Raw genomic sequence first — 6,478 nt, 5'->3', positions numbered from 1 at the left:
GCCACACGTCCGAAGATCTCTCTCTCCCTTCGTCCTCAGCTTCTCCCCCCAGCGAAGACTCCATCTTTCTCCACTGAAGCCGCGAAACAAGTTCACCGAGTTTTCTCCCCCAAGCTGCCGCACCTTCGTCCGCTTCTCCACTTTAGGCCATGATTCCCTGTAGCTCCACCCACCGAACTAATTCATTCAGTTCGGTCAACCAGCGAAGCTGGTGTTGACCGTGAAACCTCCACTCACCAAAACCCCAGCGGCTTCTTCATCCACGACTCAGCATCAACGCCAACGGACGCCCCCCATCTCCACCGAAATCTCCTTGCCACCCGTCCAACGTCTGCGCTCTCTCGGTCAACCAGCAAGTCACCGAATTCCTTGGTTGACTGAGCAATTCCTGCCGCTGCCACGTCCACCGACAATCTTCAAGCAGCCACGTCCAATGAAGCTGCAGCTTCCACTGAAGACTCTTCATCCGCGCCTCTTCTTCTTCAGCCGCGCGAGGCCTTCCACTGAAGAAGACTCACGTCCGTGGACTTAAGCGAATTGAAGACCCCAGCGAAGCCACGTTGCGTCTTCTTCCCACGTCCATCGACGCCAACAGCTGCTCCCCATCTCTGCCACGTTTCGGTCCATTTCACCGGTCAAGACCCAGCTGAAAACCGCTGAAGATTGACCGAAGAAATCCCCCACCGAGCGAAGCTGCATCTTGTCCCCTTGTTGCCAGCGAAGCTCGAAGATTCCAGTGCACGCCAGCAGCTGCTTCTCCAGTTCGTGGGCCAACCGCAGCAGCCCAGCCCACGCGTGACACCAGCTCCAACAGTCTTCGGTCTTCTCCAGCGGCCTGCCCTTAGCCCAACACTTTCAATCATTTGGGCCCAGTAAAGTTCAGTCCAGCTGAGGGCCATTTCAAGCCCAGTCAAATTACTTCAGCTGCAGCCCAGCCCAGTCCACGTGAGTTAATTGGCCAAGCCCAATTTCCAGCAAAGCAATTGAAGTCCAGCCCATATCTTGAAGCCTAGTTCAGTTTTGTTTCAAGCCCATCTCAGCCCGAGTGTCGAGTCCAACATCATTTGTATTTCAGCAAGGCCCAGCAAGTTCAGCCTATCTTGGGCCCGTGAAGCAAGTCGGCCCAAGGCCAGCCTTTGTTGTGGGCTTGTGAGGCTTGTAGGCCCGGCTCGAGTGTCTATCGTCGCCGCCGAAACTTTGGAATTCGGCCGCCATCGCGGTTTTCGATCTTCGCTTTACCAAGTGAGTTTTACTCACTAGTGCCTTCTTAGTGTACTAATTATACTTAAATGTTGATTAGTGTTAATTAAGTGTAATTATGTGGTTAGATTAGAATTGCTTAGTGATTATTAGTTAATTGCTTTGCATATTAGTTGTGTGATTAGTGTAATTAGATAGAGAATTGCCTATAGTATTTATTGGATGCTTCTTGGGATTTTTCCCGTCCCTCATCGGGTGTTAATTCAGCAAATCGGGCCTAGATGGAATTTTTAGGAATTAAATATTAATTTTCGAAATTAATTATTTAATTATTTATTTTCCGGAAATTCAACTGGGATGGCCGGTGACCAAAATTTCGTGCTGATTGTCGTGGTGCAGTCCGTTTATTTATTTGAGCTCTACATTGCGTGGAATTGATTTGATTGTGCAATTTTAGTGATTTATCCCAAATTGAATGAAATTGAATGATTGATTGGTTGATGGCCGAGTGTTATTATTTAGCATCGATAATGCTGTAATGAATTGTAAAGCAGAGAGAACTGTGAAAGTGAATTGGGGAAATTCTCGGCTGAAACCAATCAGGAACGATGTAATGAGACATACGTGGTTCGGTGATTAAAGGATATCACTGGTGAAAACGGCGCCTTAAAGAACGCACGAGTGCTGTCTATTACATGCAGCAGTATGGACATACGTGGTTCGGTGATGGAAGATATCACTGGTGAAAACGGCGCCTTAAAGAACGCACGAGTGCTGTCCATTATACACGTCACCTTGGCGAAAGCAGCGCCCGAGAGCATTAATGAGGCTCTGTGACTAAGTGTACTGCTGGAGATTATCGTGATCGGTAATTGGTACATCACCTTGGCGAAAAAGACGCCCGAGAGCATTCATCTGGCTCTGTGACTATGTACCCGAATGGAGATTATAAAGTATGGTGTTGATGTGACCGAGAGGTGGTCCGAATGACATGTAATCGACTAGGTCGATTGATCATTGTTTTGATCTGATGCTGTGAATTGATTGATTGGATGGAAATGACCGTGAGTGGTCTTGTTGATATGTAATCGACTAGGTCGATTTGATCGATGCTTCGATCTGTGATGTGATTACTTGGGTGCCTATTGATTTGTGCTAATATGCAGGTGGAATCTAAGGCCAAGGTAAGTCCTCTGACTCATGTTGTGCATAGGCAGCCCTAAGGTGTATTAGTTTACTAATCGGGTTTTAGGGGGTAGAACTTGTTGAGACGTTGTCTCAGTGGTTATTGAATAACCATTTCAGGACCCGGATAAGGAGCTTAAGGAGGAGGAACCTGACGAGGAAAACCGTGAGGAGAAAGAACTCAAAGAGGAGTATCTGAAAGAGAACCCCAAGGATGATCCAGAGTAGGATCCTGATGACTATTGCTTTAGAATCTAATTGAGTAGAAACCAACCTTTTTAGCATGGTTTGTCTATGTACATGTATGACTGAGTCATTATAGATGTACATAAGGGTGTTGACTTTTAGGTTCAATTTTCTAGTCCTACTTATCTATCTCATTGTTTTATTGTCTGGGGATTTATAACCGCTTCCGCATGTGCATATATAAATGAAAGGGTCGGCGATACATAGTCCTGAGATATCGCATTTTAAAATCGACCAAAGGTAAGGGATGTGCTCGTGCCTAAGGATCGGGGCGTGACACTGTTGTCGCTGTCACTGCCGCTGCCAATGCCGTAACTGCTGTTGTTGTTGCATTGGTTGAGGCCCAACCTAGAATTGTGATTGGGGAGAGAGCCGCCACATTTAGGTCGTGGTTTAGTTCAGATAGAGTTAGCAATCGATTCGGGAAGAAACTGGTGATAGAAGGAAAGCACTTCAATCGTCCCACTCAAAGGAGTATAATGGGAAAGCTAACACCCAACCAGAAAGGCGTGTGTCATGTCGGTGGGAAAAGACATGGATCCGCCTTGTGTTTTAAAAAGACAAGGGTTTGTTACGGGTGTTGCCAGTACAACCACTTGATCAAGGACTGTCTGCTCGGGCAGATGGAACCATAATAGCTACCGCCACTGCCGCCGATGAGCCAAAGTAGGAAGAATGCACCGCATAATGCACAGTTGGGTAATTGGGACAGGTCTCCGGTGCAAGAAAGGGTGCGTGCTGTCACATGACAAGAGGTAGAGGACTCACCGAATATGTGCCAAATTTGTAGAAGAAAGCATGGATCAGCCCAATGTCTTGGTATCACGGGAGCGTGCTATGAATGTGGCCAACACGACCATCAGGTGAGGAATTGTCCGCGTAGGTTCAGGATAAGCACCACTACCGTCGGTAGGACGCCACTAGGATGGCAAAGGAGACAAGAATGATCTAAAGCATACACCGATCATAGGAAAAATGCTTTTGAGGTGATGTTATCAATGTAATGTAGCAAAGTTGTGGTTAAGTTTGGAGAATTTCAGTTTGTTGTAATAAAGTTGTAGAAAGAAGAATTACTAGCTAGAGTTGTACTTGACTAGTTTGCTTATGTATAACTTTGATGTCATATATAAAAAAGGTGTGGCTCAAGGAGCTTTTTGTTGTAATGAATTGTTGTCATAAGGTGATCCAGTTTAAACCCTTAGCAGGTGGAAGCTTTGAATTTATCGAAAGTCGAGGAGGATCCTCGATCCCTTTAATCACGTCGCTTGAGGCAACTCGTTTGTTAGACTGGGGTTGCCAAGGTTACCTAGCAACTGTTGTGGATACGACAATTGAGGAGTTAAAGATTGATGACATCTCAGTAGTATAAGAATTTCTAGATGTGTTTCCAAAGGAATCGCTAGGTCTGCCGCCAGAAAAGGAGATTGAGTTCGTATTGAGTTAGCACTTGGGACAGAGCCAATCTCTAAGGCTCCTTATCGGATGGTGTTGTCTAAATTGAAAGAACTGAAGGTGTAGATGCAAATTGTTGGATAAGGGATTCATACACCCTCGGCTACATTTATGGATCTGATGAACCAAGTGTTCAAGGAGTATTTGAATTAGTTTGTGTTCGTGTTTATTGACAATATCCTGGTGTACTCGAGAAGTCCCGAGGAACATGAGAGGCATTTGAGGATGGTACTTCAAACTTTGAGAATTCATGAGCTGTATGCCAAGTTCAACAAGTGCGAGTTTTGGTTAACTCGTGTTGCTTTCCTAGGGCACGTGATTTCAGGCGAAGGAATCTTCGTGGACCCGTCCAAGATCGAAGTAGTTATCAACTAGCCAAGATTGACAACCGTGACAGAGATCAGAAGCTTTCTAGGTTTAGCAGGGTATTACAGAAGGCTTGTGGAAGGATTTTCAACTTTAGCCTCATCGTTGACTCAACTACTGAAGAAGGAAGAGAAATTCATGTGGACAAACAAGTGCGAGCATAGTTTCCAAGAGTTTAAGCAGAAGTTGACTACCACACCTGTGCTGATGATTCCATCTGGTCCTAGAGGATACGAGATCTATAGTGATGCGTCATTTAGAGGACTGAGTTGTGTGTTGATGCAACATGGTAGGGTTGTTGCATACGTGTCCTATCAATTGAGACCTTATGAATTGAATTACTCGACGCATGACTTAAAACTCATATAAATTATTTTCGCTTTGAAGATTTGGAGACATTATTTGTGTGGAGACAAATTCCAGATCTTCACTGACCATCAAAGTCTCAAGTATCTATTCTCTCAGAAGGAGTTGAATATGAGATAGCGTTGCTGAATGAAACTCTTGAAGGACTATGATTGTGATATTTTATATCATCCTGGAAAGGCTAACAAGGTTGCATATACGCTAAGTCGGAAATCTTTAGTAGCGTAGATGGTACTCAAGGAATGGATCTTACTTGAGAGGGCTCGATATTCGATTTTCAAATTTGAGGTAGGCTACCTTTCAAATCTTATGGCCACCCTCATAATTGAGCTGGAAGTGCATATCAGAATCAAGACGCTTCAGTTGACAGATCCAGAGATTCAGAAGATCTTGCAAGAGGATACCGAAAAGAGGAAACCTGACTTTCAGATTTCTGATGATGAAACACTAGGGTTCTGAGGACGATTATGTGTACCTAACGATGTAGTGCTTAAGGAAGAGATCTTGTCAGAAGCTCATTGTAGTAGTTACAACATTCATCCCGACAGTACGAAAATGTATCAGAATTTGCGTCAACACTATTGGTGGTTTGGTTTGAAGGAGGATATTGCCAACCATGTCGTCAAGTGTTTGACATGTCAGCAAGTGAAGGCACAGCACTGTAAGCCGAGGGGACTTTTGTAACCTCTCAAGATTCCCGAGTGGAAATGGGAATACATCACAATGGATTTTGTGACAGGCTTACTAAGGAGTCAGAGAAGGAATGATTCCATTTGGGTAATAGTCGACGGACTGACGAAGTTGGCTCACTTTATTGCCGTACGAAAGGACCTTGATTTGGACAAGCATGCATAATTGTGTGTGCGTCAAATCATTCGCCTGCATGGAATGCCAGTGACGATTACATCAAATAGAGACCCGAGGTTTATCGCTGTTTTTGGAAGAGCCTGTAGATCGTTTTAGGAATGAAGCTGCAGTACAGTACGGCTTATCATCCTCAGATGGATGGCCAGTTTGAGAGGACAATTCAAACCCTCGAAGACATGTTGCGAGCTTGCGTATTGGATTTCAAGGGAAGCTAGGAGGAACAGCTTCATCTCGTTGAATTCACCTATAGAAACGACTATCATCAGAGCATTTAGATGGCTCCCTTCGAAGCGTTGTACAACAGAGCGTGTAGAACACTAGTTTGTTGGGATGAGGTTGGAGAATGAAAGATCACAGGCCCAGAGTTGGTTCAGCAGTTAGTGGATGTAGTTGTTGTCATCAAGGACAGATTATAGACCGCTCAGAGCTACCAGAAAAGCTATGCTGATAAGCGTTGGAGACCGTTGGAATTCCAAGTTGGTGAGCACGTCTTTTTGAAAGTGTCACCAATGAGAGGTACTTCGTGCTTTGGCAAGAAAGGGAAGCCGAGTCCGAGGTACGTAGGTCCCTTTGAGATTTTAGAAAGAATAGGGACTTTAGCGTATTGTCTTGCATTACCTCTGAGGTTGGCGTAAGTGCATGACGTCTTTCACGTGTCAATATTGAGGAAGTATGAGCCTGACTTGATTCACATGCTGAATTTTGAGGAATTAGACATGGACGACAGAGTGTTGTCGTACATGGAAATCTCGGTTTAGATCGTGGATGAAAAGAGCAGATTTTGCGCACAAAGATG

General features: G+C 44.8%; 1 long non-coding RNA gene across 1 annotated transcript; it reads left to right on the top strand.

Annotated features, from left to right (window-relative positions):
* Positions 1–2,780, top strand: LOC108957453. The gene is made up of 2 exons (XR_001984193.2): positions 1–1,242; positions 2,506–2,780. It is a non-coding gene; the product is annotated as an uncharacterized LOC108957453 (long non-coding RNA).
* The last annotated feature ends 3,698 nt before the right edge of the window (positions 2,781–6,478 follow it).

Source organism: Eucalyptus grandis, chromosome 2, assembly GCF_016545825.1.
Source record: "Eucalyptus grandis isolate ANBG69807.140 chromosome 2, ASM1654582v1, whole genome shotgun sequence".
In the NCBI taxonomy this organism is placed as follows: Eukaryota; Viridiplantae; Streptophyta; class Magnoliopsida; order Myrtales; family Myrtaceae; genus Eucalyptus; species Eucalyptus grandis.
This window is presented reverse-complemented; position numbering and strand designations above follow the sequence as displayed.